Genomic DNA, 18,035 nt, shown 5'->3' on the forward strand with positions numbered 1-18,035 from the left:
TATATAGAATAAATCAATATTTATAGTTATAAAATAAAGCAATATATATATATATATATATATATTCCTGCAGGAGAGATGGTGGAGATTGGTGGAGCAGATTGGCCGGAGAATTGCCGGAGACGGCAACGGCGAAGTGGAGGTGGCCGCCGGAGATGGGGAGTGAGCTAGCTAGCAGAGAGAGTGCTACGTACTGCGCGCTAGCAGAGAGATAAAGCTTATCACAGAGAAAATGAAGGAGGAGCTAGAAGAAAATGAGGAAGAGTGAGGGAGGAGATAGAAGAAAATGAAGAAGAAAAATACCTGCAAGGATGGCGGGAGAAGAGAAGAGCTAGCAGCTGTGCGTGCGATAATGGAAAAGCAAGGGAAAGAGAGAAAAGAGGGAAAATCAAAAAAACAAAAGAAAAAAAATCATGATTTTCGGCAGCTGTGCGTGCGATGGGACGGCCAGCAGGCGCTGGCCTTCCCAACGCACGCTCCTGTGTGGCACGTCAGGAATATATTAATATATATATATATATATATATATATATATATATATATATATATTTATATGTTTATATATATGTTTATATAGTATTAATTATATATATTAATACTAATATAATTAATATTTTTCTGTTTTGTATGTATATATATACATGTTTATATGTTTATAATTAATATAGCATTAATTATATTAATACTAATATAATTTATGTTTTCCTCTTTTGTATTTCATTTGAGTTCTCATGTATTTGGTTTTATTTTATGTACGTGAATAGTGCAGTTAATCTTTACAAACAACAATTTCATTTTAACGTGCATGGCTCAAACCTAAATGATATATAGCGTGCATAATTTATATATATATATATATGTGTGTGTGTGTGTGTGTGTGTTTGTCAAAACTTTAATATCATCGATCACCAATATTGTTACTTTAATTATTTTAATTAATGAAATACCAAATTTGGTATCTCATAATTAAATGAACGAGATCGAGAAAAATGCATGTTATATATATATATATATCCTTTAGTCTAATTTGAACCATGCATGCACGTTAAATAGCCATGTTATATATATATCCTTTTGCATGGTTTTGCTATATATATATATATATATACGGTATCTCGAGTAAAACATGGCTAACAGTTGGGAATTTTATTTTATTTTATTTTATTTTATTATTATTTTTTTTTTTTAAAGTTTTGAATGTTCAAATGGCATGGGTTACGGTACGTGTTATAAAAGAAAAGTATATATTAAAGTACTGGCCGGTGTTTGTTTTCTAAAAATTAATTTTATTGAATGTTAATTGGAATTCGATCATATTGTACAATATTAAATTAATCTGATAATGTTGGGATCAACCCTATTATCTATATATATATATATATATATATATTATATTTACTAACGTGTCAAATTGACACGTCAATAAATATTGACGTGTCAAAGTGACACGTCAAGAAATTTCTTGACGTGTCAAAGTGACACGTCAATATTTCTTGACGTGTCAAAGTGACACGTCAAGATTTCTTGACGTGTCACTTTGACACGTCAATAAATGTTGACGTGTTACTTTGACACGTCAATATTTCTTGACGTGTCAAAGTAACACGTCAATATTTCTTGACGTGTCAAAGTGACACGTCAATAATTCTTGACGTGTCAGTATTTGACACGTCAGTAAATAATCAATCAATTAATAATTAAATTTAAAATGACGTCAGATTTAATTTGGTTCAAATTTACTGACGTGTTAATTATAACACGTCAGGAAATACTGACATGTTGTTTTCAACACGTTAGTAAATGTTGACGTGTAACTTTTAACACGTCAGTAAATAATTTGTTGACGTGCTACTTTTCACACGTCAGCATTTACTGACGTGCCAAAAAAATTTTACTGTTTGCCACGTGAATAAATGGCATTTTTTTTGTAGTGCCTCTTCGTAACCAAAATATCTGTGTCTGCCTCTTTATTGCTTTATATATTTTGGGTGATTGAATTGTTTATTGCTTCATAAGATTAATTCCGCATAAATTGTGATAAACAAGTTTTTGGAGTCGGCATAGCGTTTTTCATTTGTGATATCGATTGGGGCAGAAAAGAGGTTCTTAACAAATCAACGAAGTGCTTTATTTTCAAATCGGGATCGAGAGATACTGCTCTAATGTTGAATCGTGCAAAGAATCCAAAGGCAAGCTGATCGAAGGGGGGGAAGTTTGAGCGAGACGCAAATGCAAAGTCGTATAATTCCTCAATAACAAAGAAAGGAAGTTGATTTTCAAGCAACCGCATGTCCTTTCTTATACCAGCAATCAATCTTGTTGTAAATACTATTAAGTCGTCCTCACCCCTCCATTCTTCATGCTTTTGTGTCAAAAAAAACATAATAATGAAGCTCGCATCTACCAGGATCATTTTCACGCAATCGTCACTGCTAAGTTGGATAGTCTCTGCATAACAGCGACGAACATCTCCTTCCCAATCTCTTATAGTGCTTACTAATTTCTCCACGTTTAGCGCAGCCTTTTGGACAAATCTCTTGAAATATCTCACTTTAAGTTTTCCCATTGTTTCCAATCTTTTATCTCCATGGTGAAAAGGCCCTATTGATACAACCTCAGGAGTACAGGCTTCTTCGTTCACCCTGCGAAGATCAGGTGGAATCCTGTAAATACAACATTCAGGTGGTAAGGGAGGCTCCGAGCTTTCTAGCATTAATTCAATGTTAATTGCCAACGCTCTGTCTAGCAAGTTGGCTCCTCTGGGAACTTCTCCATTTTGACTTTCATTTCCACTTGGACCGTTTGCTTCCCTTTGACTTAAAAAATCTCCATTCATCTTTATTATCAAAGCATTTGCCTCTTCTTGAATTTCTGCACTTGCTGATTGTTCCATCTAGCAAGTTGCCTTTCTTAAATTTCCTAAGGACAAAGACAAGGGTTACAAGCATATTAAAAATATTGGAAGATAGTTCCCAAGATGCGGCAAAATCTCGTGTTTGATCTTTTTCTTTTGTAAGTTCTAAATCCTTGATATACACAAAATATTAAAAACTAAATTAGAATTGGATATGATAACTAAAATGTCTACTGATGGTGGTGGAAGAACACAAAAAAAAAAAAGAAAAAAAAGAGAGAAAGAAATAGAAATTCATATGCATAGCAACTTTAATTGAGGTTTGTCAAAAGCATCAACTTCTACATATGTTAAACCACAGCAAACAGTAGGAGCAATAGAGAAATATAATGCCATAAACCAGAGAATGAGAGAGAGAGAGAGAGAATATTAATATTATTCTACTGGTAAAAACAAAAACCGAAAGAAAGAAAGAAAGAAGAGTGGGGGTTCACCTTGAAGAAACTTAGCTAAGTGATCAGTACGCCACAAGTACACGACTTCAAAAGCGACACACAGCTCCTGCAAATCAAATGTACATCTGCTGTTTGGCTCTCAAACAATAGAATAGAGGGTTGGGTTTTAAAGAAACACAAGTTTGATGAAAATTACATTTTAGCCTATCAACTTTCAACACATTTACACCTATGGGTAATTGCAAAACGGAGTGTCAGAAAATTCAATAATAATAATCAGAGACATGAGTGGACGAGTAAGTTATGCGGCTTGCTTCATATATTCTTGCTAGATTGTCAGGTGAAAGGTGGTGAATTTTCTAAGCATGTAGATTGTCTGCCACGCGCTTCATGATAAAATTGAAAGACGAAACCATGGCTAAATGAGAGAAGTGAATGATGTGTGCCCTTAAAAAAAAAACAAAACGAGTGACCGACATGTGCGCATCTTTACTAGTTCGTTCGGTAAACGATTTCGTTTCAGTTTTGGCTTAATACTGTAGTAAAAATTATATGAAAAATTGATTGATATAATGTGAAAAAAATAAAAATGTTTTTCTTTTTGAAAAATTGAAAAAGTAAGAATATTTTGTTTTACTACACATTTTTTTCAAAAAACCCTGCAAATCAGCCTGAATGAACGTACTTCTCTGTAACAGCCAAATTCAATAAGATTTTCCTCGCAAATAATTCTTAAATTTAAACTTGCTTAAATGAGAAGTGAACATATATTAAAGTCAATATATAAATGTTTGGACATGATTAAAAAAATGTTCATCATGAATTACTTACTGTCTTTTGAAGAGCTCTCCTAGTACGACTCTTGTGATCTTCACTCTTCACCCGATAGAGAAACAAGGCTTAGTAGAACCACGTCGTACGTACGAAACTTCTCTTCTATTTCGTTCCAACTTAAAAAAGAAAATAAATAGAGAATATAAAGGGAAAATAAAGCGGAGCCACTTTTTCAAATGACATGTTAAACTACCAGTTATCCTAAAAGTTTAAGTTACTATTATAAAAGTTTAAGTTGATAGGACGAAGTAAATTTAATTACTTAATTATATTACTTTAACATTCCCCCTCACTTATAGGCTCAAACTGTCTTTTAATAGGTGAAACTCAGCACATGAAATATTTAATTTAAATGGAGAGTGATTTGACGGAGCCAAGGTTTGATCTAAAGACCTTTAGCTCTGATACAATGTTGAACTACCAACTATTCTAAAAGCTAGCTGATAAGAAGAAATAAATTTAATTACTTAATTATATTACTTTAACATAGCATACCTTAATTTTATGCTTGCATTGACATTTATGCTTGCCTCTCATAGCTCAGGAATATCACTTTTTCTATTGGCTGACCTTTATGCTTGCATCGGCCTTTATTCTTGGCATTTATGCTCGCATCGACCTTATTTAATTATGCTCTTCCATAATTTTTCTGTTTGGTTTTGTATTGAGACAAATTTAGTGTCAAAGCTAGTATGATTTTGACTTAGGGGTGGCAAAATGGGTACCTGACACGACCTGCGACTACCCGTTACACGATTAGTCTATACCTAGACACGACCTGTTTAGCTAAGCGGGTAATCGGGTTTGATAGGATTATGACATGAAAATAGCCGGGTAACCTGACACGACCCGATTAACCCTAAACTATAAATTTTTTTTTTTAAAAAAAAAAAAAAATTTCAAAATTGTAATAATAATACTAATACATCAATATAGTCAATGCAAAAAATTGAATTCCAAGAGATTAAAGGCTTTAATAAAGGATAAGAAAAAAAAAAAAAAAAAAAAAAAGGAAAGTGACCATAATTGACAAATTGTACTCCAAAAAAAATTACTAAACTCATAATTTCATCTAAACTTAAAAGTTAAAAGTTAAAACATGTAAGTTCATTTATTAAAATAGTCTACTTATTATTTAGTCCCACATGAAACAAAAGTGTTAAAAAATTAATTCAAATAATGAAAATCACAATTTCTTGTCAGCTTGATGAATAGAATTACTCCTTTGGAGTTTTCTTGTTGGCTTTCTCTTTTGTTGGTAATTATGTACTTAAAAAAAAAAAAAAAAAAAAACTCCTTTGAAGTTTGATATATATGCATTTGTTTGTGCATAGGGCAGTTAAGTGAGCGAAGCGTCTCGCGAGCAAACTCGGGCTCAGCTCGTATAAGCTCGACTCGAATATTAAATGAAACGCTTCGTGAACACAAGTCTTGGCTCGAATATTAAACGAAGCAAGCTCGGCTCGACTCGACTAAGCTCGTGAGCTCGGCTCGACTAAGCTCGTGAGCTCCGCTCGTATAAGGCTTGCCTCGCTTATTAGGCTCGGCTCGTATATTTTTTATTAAGTAACAAATAACAATATATAATCAACATTACTCATTTACTCAATAATAACAAATATATTATATACTTTTGTTTTTTTTTGTTTTATTTTTTATTTTTTATGCATATGTGTGTATATATATTATATATATAATATATGTATATATTAATATAAAAACATATAAGAAATATATATATATATATATATATATATATATATATATATATATAATAAGAAATATATGATATTATCATTAATAACTATTTTTTAAAATTTTAGTTGATTATGTATGGAATTGTGAGGTGGAGATTAATATGTTATGTTTGTTTAATGTTCTTTAACATTTTAGTTGATTCTGTATGGATGATTGTAATGTTGGGATTAATTTGTTATGTTTGTTTAATGTTCTTTAGCATTTTAGTTGATTTTGTTAGTTTTTAACAAATAAGGTTGACATTAATCTGTTATGTTTGTTAATGTTCTTTAGTATTTTAAGGTGCAAAATATTATGTATGGATGATTTTTGTTATCTAATACACTTGAATTACCAAAAAAAAAAAAAAATCGAGCTCGAGCCGAGCCTGGACAGCCCAAGCTTAGCTCGTTTACACCCCTATTTTTGCACAAATGGCCTTAAGAGTACGGGAAATCTTTTCACTGTAGTACTTAACTGGTTATTAGATCTGCTTGTGGATTGAGTGCCAATAACAATATTTCCAAAAATTTCTTTAGACAAAAGGTGGAGAAAACAATTAAAGAAAAAGACACAGTTTCTGACTTTTTGTTCAAAATGGTAAAGTAAAAAAAATGGTCTGAGTGGTCTGACTCCTCACGCGAGGCAGAAAAAAGGAAAAAAAAAAAAAAAAAAATTCGGGTCTGGTGGGTCGACCTGCTAGACACGAAATTACGGTGTCTTAATCGGGTAAACCCGATTACGACCCGAACCCGATAAGTCCAAACCTAATGCCTGTTTTTTCATGTCGTGTTCGTGTCGAGCGTGGGTCGTGTCAAAATTATCGACCTTAATTTTGAGTGTAGATTGTCTGCCACGTGCTTCATGGAAAAATTGAAAGACGAGACCAAGGCTAAATGAGAGAAGTGAATAATGATGTGTGTCTTTCAAAAAAAAAAAAGTGACCCATATGTGCGCATCTCTCAGTGCTGTTTTTGTTGGATTTGCATGGCTGGCGAGCAGCTTCTAACACGCTGCAGTAAGAGCATTTAATTAAGGCTATGATTCTTTCCACGTAAAATGGTTTCTGAAAATATTTTAAATAAAGTCTACTTAACCCCATTAAACTACTACCACTCTAATAACAATTTATTTTTCAAACTATCAATTGCGATAATTTACCCAAAAACTACCAAAACAGTGATAATGTACCCTCAATTTTAACTAAATGACAAAATTACCCTTACTAAAATAAAAACAAAAATACTAAAATTTAATTTTTTATTCAAAATTTTAAGGGTATTTTTGTCTTATTGAAAATTTTATAGGGGTCATTTCGTTATTTTGCTAGCATTGTGGGGTATATTGTCATTTTTTGTTAGTTTGTGGGGTAAATTATTGTAATTGATAGTTTTTTAGGTAGATTGTCATTTGAGTTGTAGTTTGAGGGAGTTAAGTGGACTTTACCCAAATATTTTTTTGCTGAAAACATTTTATGGTGTTTACCGTGCTTATAGAAAATCAATTTTTTTTTTAATATATATATATATATATATATATATATATATATATATTATTTTTTCATTAAATCATATTAAACTTTAAATTACGAAAATATCTCGACCAAATCCTAGAGGTGTCCGAACCGAGTTCCACAAACACCCCAATGGAACTCACCCGGACCTCGCCTAGACCATATTAGGACCCCGTTGGGATCAGCTCGAGACCCTGGCAGGACCCGCCCGAGACCTGACATGGACATTTTCGTAATTTAATGTTTAATATGATTTTGCGTACACACCAAGTACCAAAAAATGATTTCCAGAAAAATGTTTTCTACTAAAAATGTTTTCCATGAAAATTTTTTATGCTGAAAACATTTTCCGACGTCGGCGACCCGACCGGGACCTGCTTGATTTTTCGTACATGCCAAATACCGGACAATGTTTTCTAAGAAATCATTTTCAAGGAACATGTTTTACGCTGAAATCTCTTTGACTGTGCAGCAACTCTGGTTGCATTCAAGTGGACTTTATCAAAATCTGTAGGATGTCTGGCCCTTCTCGGGCTTATCTGGGCCATGATAGGCTCCATGGGCTTTGGGAATTGCTAAACGGGCACACCACATGCAATATGCTAATTAAGGGTTGGCTCTAATACCAATTTGAAACAGCACAAATAAAAAAAAAAAAAAAAAAAAAAAAAAAAGATAATAAAGAAAAACCGAAATAATGAAAAAAATAGGTTGAACGAGAGTCACATTGGTAAAGTCTCTCCATCGAAGAGAGTAGGAATCATGCCTCAAAGAAAACATCTTTATCAATCATATTATGTCTCAATTGGAGTACAAAATAACATTTAAATAGATTCATTGACAAAATCCTAACCCTAATTTGATTGACCTTGGGCGAAGCTCATTATTGGATTATAAAATAATACAACTCTTAAAAACTATATAATACATAAAAGTAAATACTAATAGCTTCAATAAAAATAGTATTCTAAATAAAACTAAAAGAACAAATTATTCTTTTCTCATCTTGCATCAAAATCATATCTATGATAATGAGATTATAGAGCATACAGTTTGAGTGAAGGTGACCACTAGCAAGATAGTAGCAGCTTCAGTAGCAGTAGTTCTCCAAGGATTGCTAAAATAATCACGTCGCAAAATAACCTTCCATCTTTGTCAACGATCCTCGTAGAATATATTCAAATATTTACAAAGATGACAATAAGCAGAGTTCATATCTAAAATAAAAATACATTTGCAGAGATTGTTGCCCAAAGTTGCCACAGCATTGTTGTCGCCAAGCCAATTAACCAGGATTCTCTTTCGCACAAGTAAATCCACATCTTTGTCAGTGTCGACAAGAAAAATCTAATACATGAATATAATCGGTAAAATAAGCATTAGAAAAATAGTGACATTGCTCCAAGGCCACTAGGTTTCGAGTATAAGGATCTATATCATGATATACTTTAAAGGATGGTATTTTCAGCACTCCATTTGTGAATTTTAAGTCAAATAAGCATTTGCTTGAACTCACCTTAAACTTCGCTCCTGCCTCGTGCAATTGGCTAACAGTGTACAAATGCCTAACATTTTTGCCACACTTTCTTTTGTGGCAACCTTTGTGATTGAGGCAAAAAAAAGGTCCTTAACAAATCAAGCAAGTGCTATGTTTTGAAATTGGGATCATCCGGTGACATATTTTGACCGTTGTAACATGCAAAGTATTCAAAGGTAAGCTGGGTGAAGGAAAGATAGTTTTAGCGAGATGCAAATGCAAAATTGTATAATTCCTTAATAATAAAGAAATTAAAGGAAGTTGATTTTCAAGCAACAACATGTCATCTCGCAATCGTTCTGGAAGTACTGTAAACTCTTGGTAACAACCCCATTCTCTTGGTAGCTTGGATATCAGGAAAAATACAATAATGAAGCTCGCATCCAACATGATCATTTTCACATAATTATCACTGCTAAGTTTGCTAGTCTCTGAATAACAATGACGAACATCTCTATCCCTATCCCTTATATAACTTACTAAATCCTTCATGTTTCGCTCAGCTTTTTCCACAAATCTCTTGAAATATTCCACTTTAAGCTTTTCCATGGTTTCCAATCTTTCATGGCCATGGTGAAAAGGCCCTATTTGAGGAGTATAGGCTTCTCCGTTCAATTTGCGAAGATCATGTGGAACCCTGTAAATACCACAATATTTACGTGATGAGGGAGGCTCTGAGCCTTCTAGCATTTGTGTGATGTCATTTGCCAATGCTCTGTCTTGATGTTCGTTTTCGATTGAAGCATTTGCTTCTCTGCTTTGACTTTCATTTCCACTTGGACTGTTTGCTTCCCTTTGGCTTTCAGAATTTTCATTCCCATTTTTTATCAAAGCATTTGCTTCTCCTTGCATTTCTGTACTTGCTGATTCTTTCATGGCAAGTTGACTTTCTTAAACTTCTTAATGACAAAGACAAGGGTCACTAGCATATTAAAAATATGAGTATTGGGTTTACATGACGGTGTCTATATAGCTCTAAGATTTTTTTTTTTTCTTTTTAAATAAAGATTGATCTATTAGTTTATGAGAACCGACACATCGGCTCAATTATTTGAGAGTGGGATGGGAATTAAAAAAAAACATTGGAAGATATATCCCATGATGTGACAAAATCAGAAAAAGTATCTTTTAAATGCTTGATATTCACAAAGTATTTAGAACAAAATTAGAATTGGATGCGATAGCTGAAATTTTAACTGATGCTGGTTGAAGGGGGGAAAAAACATTAGAAATTTATGTATATGCATGGCAAAAGAAGGGGATTGTAGAAAGGAGCCATGCTCGAACGTTATACGTACGAACAAAGAGGAGTAATGCGCAAGCACTATTCTATTACTACTAATTATAAGGAGAAAAATAAGCATAAAATATTTTAAGGCATGCCCTGTCTCATAAGAGAATTAACACCTTGTATCCGTAGAACTTTTAATAAAAAATTTGACACGTAAAATAAAAACACTAAATAGAATGAAAGCACTGGATTATCGTATCTCTCGCATCTCCCTTTTCCTTTGGAAAAAAATTATTTGCACCCAAAAGATCATTCGAACCTTAAACCTGAAAAAATGCAACCAAAATCAAAGCTCTTACAGATTGAGCCAACCCGGGGTTAAGTCCCTTGCAACTTATAGTTGATCAGCTTTATCAAAAGCAGCAACGTGTATGCTAAACCACAGCAAACGTAAAAGCAAAAGAGAATGCTATACTGCTATATAAACCAGACAGTGAGAGACAGATTATTCCACTTGTGAAGAAAGAAAGAAAGAAAGAAAGAAGAGAGGGTTTTTCACCTTAAAGCGGCACACAGAACTTCAGCTCCTTGAACATTGGAAATGAAATGAAGATCGGCTTTGTGGCTCTCTCAAAGACTCAAACAAGAGAGGATTGGGTTATAAAGAAAGAACAAGTTTAGGGGAAATTATATTTTTAGCCCTTTAACTATCACCATATATGGTATGTGGACCACAGAGTTATGAATGAGGCTTCATATTATTGCTAGGACAATGATCTTTATGGATTTATTCTTCTAGAAAGTTTGTATGTCCAAAGTTTGGAACTGAACCTCCACGTTATTGCCTTATTGTGATCTTTTTCAATTTTGACAGCAATTCAACCACAGCTCTAGAACGGATTTGTGAAGGCAAAGAAGGTAATCCGGGGAAAGCTTGCAGCAAAACTAGTTGTAACGACCCATAGTAGATGATGTGAGTAGTAACAAAGGAAAACTATTTTAACTTAACTCCACAAATTTTTTTTTTTTTTTTTTACAAAATAGAACTTAACTCTGATTGGGAGACTAAGATGTATTTGTCCAGTGAAAGAGGAGACACTATCTGAAGCGGTGGGGGAGAAAATTTGTGCCAATATATATATCACAACTCTTTGTTGGTGACAAAAGGTAGGAAACTTGGGATATATTTTGCTCTTTACATTTTGATCACGTGTATGCATTTTGCGTTCTACATTTTAATTGAGTTGACATGTTCCATTTTTTTCTTTTTTTTTTTTAATTAAGGGTGAACAGAGCATGCCAAGTCAATTTAATAAAAATGTCACATTTTCTTTAGAAATATTCCACAAAAATTATCATCATAATTAATAGAAGGGTAGGGAAACTTTGTTGGATAAATCTTAATTTGAATAATTTGTTTCCTGTTTTTGTAAATGGTAACAAATTAATGTCTCAAGTATAAATATATTCTTATAGATTCATCTAATTACTAAATTACTCCAACAATATTTATTGTTCGAACAAAAGAATCTTTGGAGAAAAATATTCAGTCGTATTGTAGATACGACTGATTTGACTGAACCACCAAATTTCTCCTTTTCCCCCTTTTCTGCTTTGAATAAAAAAAAAGACTGAACCACCAAACAAAGACCATCTAGAGATTGGGATCCTTAATTTCCAACTCCTCTTGGAAAAAATATGGATTCCTCCTTTCAAAATCAACGACTAAAAATATTACAAAACAAGTACTTTAATTTGATTGTTATGCACCTAACATTTTTCAATTAAATATTTAGATATTTAAAACAAATGGTAATTTAATAAGTTATGTTATTAAGATTAACATCGATCTTAGAGTCTTTCGAAGATATTACAAAAAAAAAGTGTCTTTCAATTCGAAGAGACTTTCTTAAGCTTATAAATTTGAAAAGTTATTACTTGAACATTCACGACACAAGTTTCCTTATATATATATATATTCTTCTAGAAGTGGTATTAGTATAAAATGAATTGGGACCTTGCCAATATTAGCCGACAACTGGAGGACCTGGTAATAATTAAGTGAGTCTTCGTTTTTCTCTTGTTTCAGGCAATATTAGCCACCTCGTCTGACTTTTCTAGTGAAGACCAAACAGTTGGCACGCACCACTTCATTGTCAAGTGTATTTTTTCTCCCTTCTTTGGCACGCACAACTTCATACAGTCATACTTCAATATTGTGAGATTTAGTCTTACTGATATGATGTTGCTTATCATTTGGGTGGAGATTTTTGGTATTTTCAACACTCCGTTGTGAATTTCAAGTCAAATAACTATTTGCTTGAGCCAACCTCAAACTTTACTCCTACCTCATCCAACCGGCTTGCAGTGTACAAATGTATAATTTTTTTGCTACGGTTTCTATGCATGCGGTGGCCGAAGAAGAGACCGAAAAAAGTTGAAAGTATTGTGGAGGCCCAAAAAAGGTTCTTAACAAATCAACAAAGTGCTTTGTTTTCAAATAAGGATCGAGAGATATTTTTTGAGTGTTGTAGTTTGGAAAGAATTTTAAAGGTGAGCTGAGTGAAGGAAGGGTAGTTTGAGTGAGATGCAAATGCAAACTTGTATAATTCCTCAATAACATGAAAAGGAAGTTGATTTTCAAGCAACCACATATCCTTAACTACATTGCCGAAGTTGGTTTGAAGTTGATTTTCAAGTTTACTCCTCCATTCTTCAAGCTCAAATATTAGGAAACATGCAATAATGAAGCTTGCATCCACTAGGATCATTTTTCACACAATCAACACTGCTAAGTTGGATGCTCTCTGCATAACAACAATGGACATCTCTTTCGTTATCCCTTATAAAGCTTACTAAATTCTTCACATTTATTGCAACCTTTTGCAAAAATATCCTGAAATAACTCATTTTAAGATTTTCCATTGTTCCTAACCTTTGAAGGCCATGATGAAAAGGTCCTATTGATATAGACGGACGAGTGTAGGCTTCTTTGTTCAATTTGCGAATATCATGCGCGCGCGGAACCCTATAAGTACAACATTGACTTGACAAAAGAGGCTCCAATCTTTCTAACATTTCTTCGATGTTATCTCCCAACACTTGGATTTGTTCATACCACACGGCTTCTCTATCGATTTCATTCACATTTATTATTGGGAAAATTACACTTTATCCCCCCAAAGTTTGAGGCGATTTTTAATTCGACCTCTAATGTTTCAATTTTTGCAATGCACCCCCCAAAGTTTAAAATTTTTGCAATTCGAACTATCTGTCAATCAAAGCCGTTTTGACTGACGAAAAAGTGATCACGTGAAATGATTGAACATAAAAGATTGGTTTCATTAATGGATAAAGTTGTCTTGTTGGTGTTCCTGCATGTAGGGTAAACATTTTTTGTTGCCTAGTACTATATAATTGCTCGTTTTTTTGCAAAGGACAGACACTAAATATATTATGAACCCCATGTTCTTGAGCATCCAAATGAAACAAAAAAATCGCTTTCTCAGGAGAGAAAAAGATATTGTGTGGGTATTTTGATTGAATGCCATCGAGTTAAAAGGAAATTGGTAGCATGCATGCACTTAATCACAACCACAGAAATTGATGGTATTTTACTTGATCTGGTCCGGAAATTTCCTAATATGTTTTTGATGGGAGGCCTTTCTTAAATTAAGAAGCGACACCATGTACACCACAATCCCACAAACCTCTGACTCCTAAAACAATAAAAATAATCGAACAATAAAATGTTATCACAATGCAATCCCAATACTATTAAAATTACATAGACTTCAATAGAATGAGCGTACAGTTTGTATAAAAGTGAGCGCCAACAAGATAATAGCAGCTATGGTAGCAGTAGTTCTCCAAGGATTGCCAAAATATTCACGTATCAAGATTACCTTCCATCTATGCAAACGATGCTCATAGAATGTATTCAAAGCTTCAAACAGAGTATAATAATCGTAGTTCATGTCTTTATATACATGATGTGTGCCTAAATTGTTGATCCAAGTAGTCAGTACATTGCTGTCGCCTAAACGATTAAGCAATATCTCCTTTTGAACAAGTAAATCCACATCTTTTGTAGTGTCAATAAGAAAATCCAATACGCGAATATAATCAGTAACATAAGGATGATCCAAATAGTAACATTGCTCCAAAGCCATGAGGTTTCGAAATAAAAAGACTTTATAACGGTATAATCGAACGGATGGTATTTCCAATACTCCATTTGTGAATTTTAAGTCAAATAAGCATTTTTTTTGAGACCGCCTTAAATTTCACTCCGGCCTCGTGCAACTGGCTTGCTGAGTACAAAAGTTCACCTGCCAACTCATAGGATATTCTATTTGGTAGGCTTGTTGGCAGAAGCATGGTTCTTAACAAATCAACGAAATGCATTATTTGTAAATTGGGATCATAAAGCATCTCTTGAAAGTTGAAATATTGAAAGTATTCAAAGGTAAGCTCTTTGAAAGAAAGGTAGTTAGAGAAAGAGAGAGATGGAAATGCAAGGTTGTATAATTCTTCAATAACAAAGAAAGGAAGTTGATTTTCAAGTAACCACATGTCATTACGTAAAATAGCAATAGACCGTTGTGATGCTATTAAGTGATCGCCACTCGCCAGACTCCCCCATTCTCGACCATTGGACATAAGGAAAAGCACAATAATGAAACTTGCATCCATCAGGATCATTTTCACGTAATCATCACTACTAAGCATGCTAGGCTCTTCATAACAACGACGGATATCTATTTCCATACTCCTTATAGTGCTTAATGAATTCTCCACGTCTAGAGCTGATTTTTCCACCAATAGCTTGAAATATTTCACTTTAAGCTCTTCCATGGGTTTCAATCTTTCATACCCATGATGAAAAGGTCCAATTGATAGAACATGAGGAGTGTAGGCTTCTTCATTCCCTCTGCGAATATCATGTGGAACCCTATAGTTACGACACGGACGTGGTGAGGGAGGCTCCCAGCTTTCTATCATTTGTGTGATGACATTTGCCAACGCTCTGTCTTGATGTTCATTTCTGACGGAAGCATTTGCTTCTCTATCAACTCTTCCGTTTGGAATTTCATTTCTACTTGGACTGTTTGCTTCCCTTTGACTCTCAGAATTCCCATTCACATTTATTATCAAAGCACTTGCTTCTTCTTGAATTTCTGCAGCTGCTGATTTTTCCATCTAGCAAGTTGCCTTTCTTAAATTCCCTAATAACAAAGACATTTCTTAAAACAACCGGAACTAGTAGTACTAGAGTCCCCGACTCCCCAGTCCCCAACAACTTTAAATGACGTTAATTTATCAAATGCGGCAACTTCTATGTTAGACCACAGTAAACGTAAGAGCAATAGAGAATGCTATAAACCAGAGAGAGATTATTATACTACTGAAAAACAAAAACATACAAAAAAAAAAAAAAAAAAAAAAAAAAGGGGGGGTATTTTTCTAGCGGCGAAAAGGCGGTTAGTCTAAAATCACTAACCGCCTTTGCACCGCTTTAATCAGTTAGCAGTTATTTAAGTTGCCTGCTATAACAGCTTTTAAAAGTTGTTTGTGCCTATTTTGAGTGTTTGGCCTATTATTTAAAACTAAATTAGAATTGGACGTGATAACTAAAATGTCTACTGATAGTGGAAAAAAAAAAAAAAAAATCATATGCATATATAGCAACTTTAATTGAGGTTTGTCAAAAGCGGTTACTTCTATGTTAAACCAGAGCAAACGTAAGAGCAATAGGGAAATATAATGCCATAAACCAGAGAATGAGATTGAGAGAGAGAGATAATATTATTCCACTGGTAAAAAAAAAAAGGAAAGAAAGAAAGAAGAGTGGGGGGTTCACCTTGAAGAAACTTAGTTGATCAATGAGTTCGCCACACATACACGACTTCAAAAGCAACGTAACACACAGACCTTTTGAATTTCAAAAGCTCCTGCAAATCAAATGTACATCTGCTGTTTGGCTCTCAAACAATAGAATAGAGGGTCGGGTTATAAAGAAAACAAGTTTGAGAATAATTACATTTTAGCCCATCAACTTTCAACACATTTGCACAAATTGCACTTTGCGGTAATTGCGGAACGGCATGTCAGAAAATTCAATAATAATACGATACACGAGTGGACGACTAGGTTATGAGGCTTGCTTCACATATTCTTGCTAGATTTTTGGGTGAACGGGTGGTGAATTTTAGAGAAATACGATGATTTTTCGTGGTTTTTTTATTTTTTTTTATTTTAAATTCACGTACAATAAAAAGCATGTATGATCTGCATATAGTTGAAAATTGTCTGCCACGCGTTTCATCTAGAATTGCTTAGGTCTGATTTTCTTTAGAGGACAAAACTACTTTTTGTTTTCTTATTTAAATATACTCCATAATAACTTTTTTTTAACTTTTTCTATACCACTAAAATATTAGTTCTTTACAAAATGCAAGTTTCTTACATCCCTTCACATTTTTAACAAAATTTTAATACAATCCCCCAAGGCAAAAATAGAAGAGAGTAGGAAGGAGAAAGAAATATTGTGTTAAAATAATGGATAAGGAAGCTATTGGGAAGTTAAAGTACTTCCCAATGCATTTAGTAGCACTTTAGCATCCCCATGTTTAAGGAAGCAATACAAGCCTGCTGTAGGTGACTTTTATGATTTTTTTTTTTTTTCAGATTTTTCTTATACTTAGGGAAGGGAAAATATTATAAAAAAACTGATGCTAGTGATCTTAGGGAGATTAACATTTTGACCAATCTTTTAGTGAAACTATATTAATATACGATCGCATGCATGTTATAAATTTGGTCCAATTATGTCATATTAATCACTCATATATATATATATATATATATATATATATATATATATATATATATGGATTGTCTTATGCACTTCCTAGGTCCTAGGACACAAATGGATCGTACTGGTACTAGAAAGCTTTTTTAGAGCTTCTCCAACAATAGTAGCCAAAATAACTACTATTGAAGTATAAAATTTTATTTTCACTACTGTTTTTTCTATACACATATCAAGAGATTCTCGCCTCTCTCTCTTCAAAAACCCATCACCATCCGATGCCTGGGTATCGAATTCGATCGCCACAAACTTGTTCTTGGTCAATTGGGATGAATTAACCGAACTTTTAATTTTTTGCGAGATCACCTCTCCATTAGGATTTGCTGTTAAATCTTGTCAAAATTTTCAAAATTCATGTTTTTTTTTTTAATTATTATTATAAAATAACATTAAAAATTGCAAAGATTGAGGTGTTGGTCAAGATTTAATAGAATTTGCAAAAATACCTAGCTAATATATATATATTGGAAAATTTTGACAATTTTTAATAAAAATCTTAATAAAATGGGGACATTGCAAAATATTGAAAAAGTGAAAAAATTTGTTTTGTAGTAATTTTTTTATTTTATTTGAATAGTAATAAAAAAATAATTGATGTGATGTAAAAAGTAAGAATGTGGTGGTTGATTTTGAGAGGAATTTTTTGGGTCTTTGAGTCCAGTCCGGCCCACTCCTTTGCCAAACACACCCAAAACGGGAAATGAATTTAATGGACAATTTCAAAATGAAGAAACAAACAAACATATCATTAAGTCTTGTTTGGATTGGATGACATAAGTCCTGTGTCACTGTTTGCATTGAAAGCAGGGTACCCTTATGAGCTCGAAATGGTTGGTTGGGATTGAAATGATTTTTTTACAACTTAATTACACCTTTCAAAATATGATTTGGAGAATGTTAAATTATTTTTAATGGATGATGTGATTTCAATTACAGACGGACATGTATCAGTAAATAGTAAAGAAATTATAAGAATAATATTACTTTTTAAAAAAAAGAA

General features: G+C 33.2%; 2 pseudogenes; both read right to left on the reverse strand.

Moving 5' to 3' along the window:
* Positions 1–8,416: 8,416 nt before the first annotated feature.
* On the reverse strand, positions 8,417–9,806 carry LOC132178158 (UPF0481 protein At3g47200-like; annotated as a pseudogene).
* Positions 9,807–13,955: 4,149 nt separating this feature from the next.
* Positions 13,956–15,446, reverse strand: LOC148586113 (UPF0481 protein At3g47200-like; annotated as a pseudogene).
* Positions 15,447–18,035: the final 2,589 nt, after the last annotated feature.

The sequence above is a fragment of the Corylus avellana genome, chromosome 4 (assembly GCF_965113065.1).
Source record: "Corylus avellana chromosome 4, dhCorAvel1.hap1.2, whole genome shotgun sequence".
In the NCBI taxonomy this organism is placed as follows: Eukaryota; Viridiplantae; Streptophyta; class Magnoliopsida; order Fagales; family Betulaceae; genus Corylus; species Corylus avellana.